Source organism: Zingiber officinale, chromosome 9B (genome assembly GCF_018446385.1).
Source record: "Zingiber officinale cultivar Zhangliang chromosome 9B, Zo_v1.1, whole genome shotgun sequence".
NCBI classification, from domain to species: domain Eukaryota; kingdom Viridiplantae; phylum Streptophyta; class Magnoliopsida; order Zingiberales; family Zingiberaceae; genus Zingiber; species Zingiber officinale.
The window spans coordinates 39353293-39362971 of record NC_056003.1 but is presented as its reverse complement, the minus strand read 5'-3'; positions in this window follow the sequence as shown (position 1 = coordinate 39362971).

The window sequence follows — 9679 nt, the reverse complement described above, 5'->3', positions numbered from 1 at the left end:
ATCGAACTAACGCCTACTGTTCCCTCTTCGGGGAATGCACCCTCACCTACTCCTCTCAGGAGAAGTTACTTGTTTGTCAGATTGACCCTCCAGACCAACTGGACTTTTTCTCAGCGTTCGAAACTTCCGGTCTTCATGCTGGACGTCCGCTCCATGACCCGCCCAGACTTCCACCCGGTTTGCGACACCAAGATTTCAACCTAGAGTCCTCGACTCTAGGATTTTGCTCGAAGCTCTCGACCCGCCAAGACTTTCTGCCTAGGGTTACCGCCCCCTAGGGGTTTCCACCCACCTAACCGCAGCTAGGACTTTTGCCTAAGAACACTTAGGATTTTCCTGCAATCTCATTCAAACTTATCAGATCACAAGGTAACTTAACTTTGGACCCTTTGACATAATCAAAATCTAGGTTCGATCGTCGGATGCTTCCTTCACCAACAATCTACCCCTTTTTTATTATAATAACACGGTTCAAAGTTAAGTAAAATATAACAATAAATAAAGGAATTTAAGCATGAGCATAAATATAATAATTTGTAAAGAAAACTCCCTTATGCTCTCCCTTTCATAAAATTATGTTTAATTCTTAACTTTTAACTTTTTTCTCCCCCTTTGACATATATCAAAACGGAGAGAAGGTTGTTTGACAAAAGAGTTTTTACTTTGTTTAATTTGAAGCTCCCCCTGAAGGGTAACACTTAGCTTAACTTTGAAAATATTTTTTTTGAAAAACACTTAGCTAAATTAAAAATTATTTGAGAATACTTAGCTTTTTGAAAAAAAAAATTTAGCTAAATTTTAACTTTGAAAATAATTATTTGGACAAACACTTAGCTAAAAACTTTGTCAAGTACTTGGCTTTCAAAAGAAGTTGATAAAAACGTAGCTTTAATACTTAGCTTTATAGAGATTTTTTTAAAAAAGGCTTAGTTAAAAGTACTTCGCTTAAAATTTTTTTTGACAAAAGCTTAGTTTAAAAGATTTGATAAAAACTGAGTCAAGTGCTTAGCATTTTAAAAAAGATTTTGATAAAAATTTTAGGTTTAAAAATATTTTAATAAAACCTTAGCTTTAAAAATATTTTGATAAACACTTAGTTTTAAAAACTTTTTAATAAAAACTTAGTTTTAAAAGTATTTTCTTGTAAAAATACTTAGCTAAGTAACTATTTTTTAAAAAAAAAATACTTAAAAATACTTTAGCAAATACTTAATTTCTGTCTTTTCAAAAAATAATTTATTTTTCTTTTCAAAAATAGTAAAAAAAAAATTGAACTTCCTCTTTCAGAAATATTTAAAACTTTTGAAAAATTTATCTTTGAAAAACAATACTTTAACAAAATAAAAATAATGTCTTAAATTTCTTTGCACTCCCCCTTAATTAATACTAAAAATTTTTAGGGTCCTAAAGTCCAAGCATGTAAATCAAAAACATAAAAGTTATTATTTATTTTCTGATTTTCCATCTCACCCATTCTATGTTATTAAGCATGTAAAACTTATAAGTTTGTGTGAGATAGAGTTAAGTTTATTTTAATTTTATCAATATTTAAAAATATTGAAATTGAGAATTAAAATATAAGTTTGAATTTTCAATGAGTTTGAATTTCAAATTTTAAAATATAAGTTTAATTAGATTTAAAAATTTGACAATAACTAAAATTTTGAATATATTGAAAATTAATTAAGTTTAAAATTATAAACTTACATATTAATTATGATTTGAAAATTAATTATCTTTTAAAAATAATTATGATTTTGAAAATCTAAGAATTAATAATTTAAAATTTAATTATGATTTAAAAATTAAAATCAATTTATTAAAATTAATTATCATTTTGAAATTATAATTTTGTAAATAATAATTTTGAAATTAGCTAAGTAACTATTTTTTTAAAAAAAATACTTTAGCAAATACTTAATTTCTGTCTTTTCAAAAAATAATTTATTTTTCTTTTCAAAAATAGTAAAAAAAAATTGAACTTCCTCTTTCAGAAATATTTAAAACTTTTGAAAAATTTATCTTTGAAAAACAATACTTTAACAAAATAAAAATAATGTCTTAAATTTCTTTGCACTCCCCCTTAATTAATACTAAAAATTTTTAGGGTCCTAAAGTCCAAGCATGTAAATCAAAAACATAAAAGTTATTATTTATTTTTTTGATTTTCCATTTCACCCATTCTATGTTATTAAGCATGTAAAACTTATAAGTTTGTGTGAGATGGAGTTAAGTTTATTTTAATTTTATCAATATTTAAAAATATTGAAATTGAGATTTAAAATATAAGTTTGAATTTTCAATGAGTTTGAATTTTCAATGAGTTTGAATTTCAAATTTTAAAATATAAGTTTAATTAGATTTAAAAATTTGACCATAACTAAAATTTTGAATATTTTGAAAATATATTGAAAATTAATTAAGTTTAAAATTATAAACTTACATATTAATTATGATTTGAAAATTAATTATCTTTTAAAAATAATTAAGATTTTGAAAATCTAAGAATTAATAATTTAAAATTTAATTATGATTTGAAAATTAAAATCAATTTATTAAAATTAATTATCATTTTGAAATTATAATTTTGTAAATAATAATTTTGAAATTAATTATAATTTTAGAATTAATTATGATTTTAAAATTAATTATGATTTTAAAATTAATTATAATTTAAAAATAATTATAATTTTATTATGATTTGAGAATAATTAACATTTTGAAATTAAGATTAACATTTTGAAATTAATTTTTTGAAATTAATTAAGTTAACTTAATTGAATTAATTAATTTGGGTTTGGTTAACTACTTTAAACATAGGTCTATTTCACCCTTTTCTAGATTTTCAATCAGGGAACCTTAATAGTTTTGTGAAATGGTTAATTTAATCTTAAATTTAAATTTCAATTTAAGGATTGATTTACAATTGAATTAGACTAAGGTTTTATAGTTAGTATAAATTTTTATTTCAATGATTGACTTTCAGGTTGTGGCGAGGCACTAGGTCTTCTTGGGTATGAGATCATCCACTACTTCTAGACAAAGCCTCTCAAGGAAATTAAATATTTAATTTCCTTTCTGAAACTCCTAGGTCTAATTAGTCAAGTGTAGATCAAGCCTAAGTCCTTATCTATCTTAGTCTTAGCATGAATAATAAAAAGCAGTAAATCAAGCATCAGACAATTCTATTTTATAATAAAAATGGTCTTTTTTATTGACTCCCCCGGATCATAGTGTAGCACCTGAAATTCATTCACAATTTATAAGTTAAAATAATTAATGACATAGATAAGGAATGGATTAATAATTCAGTTAAGGTAGGGTAGTAAATAAAAAAAAAATTAATTAAATTGAATTCACCCATATCATGACAAATTAATTTCATGAATAGGATTTAATTAATATATGCATATGCAATCAATTTAATTATATACATGACATGGCTAAGGAAGTGCACGGTTTAGAATTGGTATACATATGATGATAAAATATTTAATTTATGAATAAACATTTTGAACCATAAATAGATTTAATAAATATGGTAATGGATTATTTGATTCATGAGATAAATAAAAAAGTAGATTTAATTCATGGACGAACATTTTGAGCCATAAATATATTTAATAAGTATGGTAATGAATTATTTGATTTGGAAATAAATGGTTTAGTGGTTGAACCAAGTCATAGGTAATAATTATAAAAGAAAGAACCCTGAGAGAGGAAGAGGGTGAGATAGCCGCCGTTGGGAGAGAAGAGTAGCTAGGTGTCGTGGAGTTTAGTCGCAAAAGAAAAAAAAAAGAGTACGTGAACCTTAGTTCAATAATTAATCTATTAAAATAGGTTGTGCAAAAGAGATAGTTCTATATTGATTGATTGCTAGATGGAGATATAGGTTAGGGTATTCGAGCACTAGGTTGAAAAGAAAAGTTAGACTTTGCTTCTTCTCCGCTATTGATCATTTTTTTAATGCACTAAATAGATTATGTAGTATATCAAATCTCTATTGTATCATGTTTATGTATTATTTTTCCTCCTTATTTTATGCCTTAGTTAGAGCACGTTCAATACTTCTTTATTTTTTTTTATTTTTTTTTACTTTAACCAAATTGTATGTCCATTTAATTTTTATGCACGTTCTATACTTTTTTCATCCAAGTTATGTGAAATTAGTTTCATGGTTCAACGAGTTACAAGGAACACCATAAGTAGTGAGGCCATCGTAGATCTCTTTCAATTAGGCTGCATGTTACTCTATTCTCTCACTACCACCTATAATTTTAAATTCTAGTTAAATGTGTTGATCTTTGAAAATGTCTATATTATCTTACATATGTCTCCCCTCATAATCTAGCTAGCAACGGAAGATTTCAGAATCCAATCAATAGCAATTCTTGTTAGCATCAAATTAATTTTATTTGAAGTAAAATTCTTAATGGTCTGGCATATATCTGTTAATTAAAATTGAACTAATTTTGTTTATGTCGAGTAAGTTTCTTGAAGTTTGCCCGGGGTGATTCATGACAAGTTAATTTTTCTTATTCATTGTTTTCATGCTACATTCTCAAATTTTGATTTTGCTCTTATCTATCTATAATACGAAATTCTTGTCCTTGTACAGTAAACCTCAAACTTCAATTTATAAATATATTATTTTACTGCTTTAATCACACCTCTCAATATTCTTATATTAATACTTTAAATCAGAGTCTTTATGTTAGTCATTAGCTTATTTAATTTTCTACTTTGACATTAACCGGTCCCCGAAAAACTCATTCATGACTTGCACATTTTTCTTATATACTCTAAACACATCGATTATTGGGTTATGAGTAGCTATGTTTTTAATGGCCATGTATGCTAGGAATTTATGAAAATATTATATGTATGGTGTTAAGAAACATTTTCGAGGAATGTGATTTGACTGTGGCCAATCTATGTTATGTTTGGGCTAAGTTATGAATCGGAGATCTACGTCTGAGGAGCTTATCAAATTTAAGTATGGGTCGAGTTATGAATCTGGGACCTAAGCCTGGGGAGCTTACCAAATTATGTATGGGTTAAGTTATGAACCAGAGATCTATGCCCGAGGAGCTTACCAAATTTATGTATGAATTGAGTGATGAACCGGGGACCTAAGCCCGGGCTTACTAAATTATGGATAGTGGTTTCGTTTCGAGGTTCGGATCCCTATCAACCTAGCGCTCGGATAAATGTTTGATCAAACAGTTATGTTACGTGGCCACTTTCATTGAACTGAACTCTACTAGAATTGTTACATTTATGTTATGAAAGCATGTAAGTTAATTTTGTTATTAGCATATTTTTCCTTATGTTTACGGCATGCAAGCTTTCGACCTACATCTCTTTCTTTGTCTAACCTAATTTAGTGGATATGATTATTGGCTATTATGGTTTGAATGTACTGGGTCTTTAGACTCATTATATTGTTTAATACAGGAGGCGGAACCGATGAGACAAGAGGCTTTGACAATCAAGCAAGCTCAGAATGGCGGCAACACAACCCATGGACCCCCTTAGTTTATGTTTCTGCTTTTAATTGAAATGATGTAATAAAAGATTTAGTCCCGTAAATTTCCTATAAGAACTACTAGTTGTTTATGTCTTAGTCGGCTTTCTCGGGATATTCATGTTCCTTTTTTTCCTTCCTATTATTAGAAACTAAATAAATAAGTAAAAATTTAAATAAAAAGATATATACTAAAGAGGAAGAGGCGTTATGAATTAAAGTAGATTAGAGACATTACACATAGCCTCAATAAGGTTTATCAAGGTAATGAATTTGATCATTGGAGATCCAATATTGATTGAGTCCAACTTTACTAATTAATCAGATTAGACTTGGGGGCCCATGCTTGAACTAAGTTTCTATTTTGATCGATTTACTAATGATAAGTAGGATCTAGTTCTTTGTTTGGCCTTGTATTCAAGTCTAGTTTGGTTGTATACGACCCTTTGTTTTCCAAGAATCAAATCAAGATTCTTAGAACCCAAGGTGAACCGTTCCAATGTGCCCTTAAGTTTTTTAACTTGAGTTTTCAAATAGAAATTTTCTTCCTCAAGTTGTTGGACTTAGGGTTGAACTTCTATTTTGAACTGGCTCAGTCAAAGGTCTTAGGTTAGTCTCCTCCTTAAGGATTGTTACTTCTATTTTGACAATACGTGGAGATTGCAGGTGCAATCATCCGATTGGGGAGATTGCTGGTGCAATTCCCCTCTAGTCAGGGTTTGACCAGATTGACATGAAGAAGAGTCAAGTTGACTGGGAAAGTCCTAGTGAGTGAAGTTAGGCAGATGGAAAATTCTAATGAGTGAAGTCAGGTGAAAGACCTGGTGAGTGAAGCCAGGCAGGTAAAACTCTCAGTGAGTGAAACCAGGCAGTGGAAAGACTTGGTGAGTAAAGCCAGACACATGGAAATCTAGGTGGGTCAAGGTTGACCGGACACTTGGTATGGGAACTCCAAGTAAGTCAAAGGGTTGATTGGATACTTGGCACAAGGAAATCTAGATGGGTCAAGGATGACCGGACATCTGGTGGAAGGAAGTCCAAGTGGGTCAAGATTGACCGGACATTTGGCACGAGGAGAAAAGTCCAAGTGGGTCAAAGGGATTGACCAGACACTTGGTGAAAAAGTCCTAGCAGGTCAAGGTGGACCGGATGCTAGGCATAATATTCTAATAGGTCATAGTTGACCGGATGTTGGAATTGGAGACCTTGGACTTGGTTTTAGGCAAGTCAAAGGTGGTTCAATCGATCAACCGATCGATTGAACCGAAGTCCAATCGATCAGTTGATCGATTAGATGTGCGCCGCGAAGAAAGATGGCCCAATCGATCGGTCGATCGATTGGGACCTTATGTCGCGTGCACAGAATCTTTCCTAATCGATCAGCCAATCGATTGGGAACCTCTAATCGATTAGCCGATCAATTGGGGGCAGGTTGGATTTTTTGCGCGATCGCGATAAAGCCTGAATCAATTGGTCAATCGATTCAGGCTATTTCCAGAGAGCACAGAAGCACTCTGAATCGATTGACCAATCGATTCAAAGTCTCTTCAATCATTGAGAGGAAATTCAATTGATTTGGATCCGACTGTTGCGTAGGTTATAGTCGTTGTCGAGCGTCTTCCTCCACAGATCTTCAACTCCACACTCAGTGATTCTTTCCGAGCTCTCACCACCAGTTCTTGAAGGCTCTTGGAGGCAAGTGCTGGTGCACTTCCAAGGTTCAAGAGGCAACAACAAACAATAAGTAAGCAAGAAGAGAGGGTTTTACACTTGTACTCTTTTGTATTTTTCTTCTTATGTTGAGTGTTGTATGTGTGAGTGTTGTACGAGGTTTCTCCACCTCTGGTAGTTACCGAGAAGGAGCATTTTTTTAGTGGAGAGTGCTCGCGTGTGTGGATCCTTGGATTAGTCACCTCTTCTTGAGGTGGAGACCAAGTAAATCCTCATGTTAGCATTGTAGAGTGCTTCGTAGTCTTATTCTGCTGCCTATCAACAACAACGAAGCAAGCAATCAAGCGCGACAAGCTATTTACCCCCCCCCCCTAGCACATTTCGACCCTAACACCAATCAATTACCATGTTAGATCAGGTTAAATTCAGTCATCCAAACCTTGTAAAGGCTCTTTTCTACTTTTCCCAATCGATTAAGCCTTGTAGGAATCGATTAAAGCTTCCAATCGATTCAGAAGCCTATTGTTCTCTTGTGAACTCTTACCAATTGATTGGGCAAACTCCCAATTGATTCATCTCTTCGTAAACAACCCTCAATCAATTGGGTACCTTCCTAATCAATTCAACACAGAACCCTTGATCGATTACCCAATAGATCCAAAACCCTTTTGTTTTCATTATGAAAGCTCTCAATCGATTATCCGATCGATTAACTTTTGACCAATCTATTACCTAATCGATTGCCCGGAGCTAATCCCCTAAACCTGGTTTAGGGTTCCTTTGCTTAACTTAAAGCCTTCCATGATTTATTGGATCTTCCCGTTGCCTAGCATACAATCAACATTGACATGTCAAGACTTCTTTACTAAATATTTGGTCAACTCTTGACTAACTTGGACTTTCCATCTCATGCCAACTTTCCGTTGGACTTTCGATCATCAAGTGTGATCCTCCTTGACCCACTTAGGTTTTTCTCTTTCCTAACCTCTAGTTAGGACTAGTCACTCGGTAGACTTCCACCTTGCATAACCTCAGTTAGGTTTTCCCTTATCTAACCACAGTTAGTGCTTTCTTTTGCCAATGTGCAATCCTCCTTGACCCACTTAGACTTTCCTTTGCCTAACCTTAGTTAGAACTAGTCACTCGGTAGATTTCCACCCTACCTAACATCCAGTTAGGGCTTTCCCTTATCTAACTCTACTAGGACTTTCACACGAAGTATCCGATCCTCCTGATCTACTTGGATTTCTCTCTTGCCAACCTTTTTATTGGACTTTCCCCTTCCTAACTCTCGAGTTTAAGACTTTACCTTACCTAACCTTTAGTGAAGACTTTTCCTAATCAAGTATCCGATTCTACCTACTGTTGGTGCGGGAATCATCCGACGATCGAACCTATGTTTTGATTATGTCAAAAGGTTCAAAGTTAAGGTGTTTTGTTTACTAATATGTTGAATGAGCATTGCAGGAAAAGTCCTAAGTGTACTTAGACATAAGTCCTAGCTGTGGTTAGGCAGGTGCAAAATCCTAGGGGGCGGTAACCCTAGGTCATAGGGGGTGGTAACCCTATGTGGAAAGCCTTGGCGGGTCGGAGCTTTGGGCAAAATCCTAGAGGGAGGTAACCCTAGGTTGAAATCCTGGTGTCACGAACCGGGTAGAAGTCTGGATGGGTTGTGGACTGGACATCCAGCATGAAGACCAGAAGCATCGGACGCTGAGTAAAATTTCAGTCGGTCTGGAGGACCGACCTGGCAAAAGGTAAACTCTCCTGAGTGGAGTAGGTGAGGACGCGTTCCCCAGAAGAGGAAACAGTACGCATCGGTTCAACCTAGGATTTTCGGTCGGAAATCCGAAGTCAGAACCGGACAATCCAGAGATTGTCAAAGTATTTTCAATTATCATACTTATTATGTGCTAACTTTGTTTTGCAGGATATGTTGTGTTTGTATGATCTAACATGTCTTGCAGGGTCAAAAAATAAAGTTATGCCTCGGATGAACAGTGTCCGAGGCGCCTCTATGGAGCTTGGAGGCGCCTCGGGTGCAGATTGTGAGTTGGCCGCGAAGTAGTGCTGGAGGCGCCTCGGATGGAGCTGGAGGCGCCTTGGACCAGAGATTGGAGGCGCCTTAGATTGGCTTGAAGGCACCTTCAAGTGGATGAGTTGCGACCAGGTCCGTTCTGATCCACGCGGCTGACTCGGCTTGTTGGAGGTGCCTTGGATGGTGTTGGAGGCGCCTCTAGCAATGTATAAAAGGAGCTCTCGAGCAACAAGTTAATCAATCACTCAACAAGCAACCCTTCTGCTACGAGCTGCTAAAGAGACCTTCCGACGAAGCTGCGACTTGACACCGACAACCCAGAGCTCTGAATCTGCGATTTCTATTGTTGTTGGTATATTTTTCTGTATTCAATTGTACTTCATTTGTAATCATTTTACGAAATAGTAGGTGTTGCCCAAAGTAAACGTTCAACGAACGTGGGC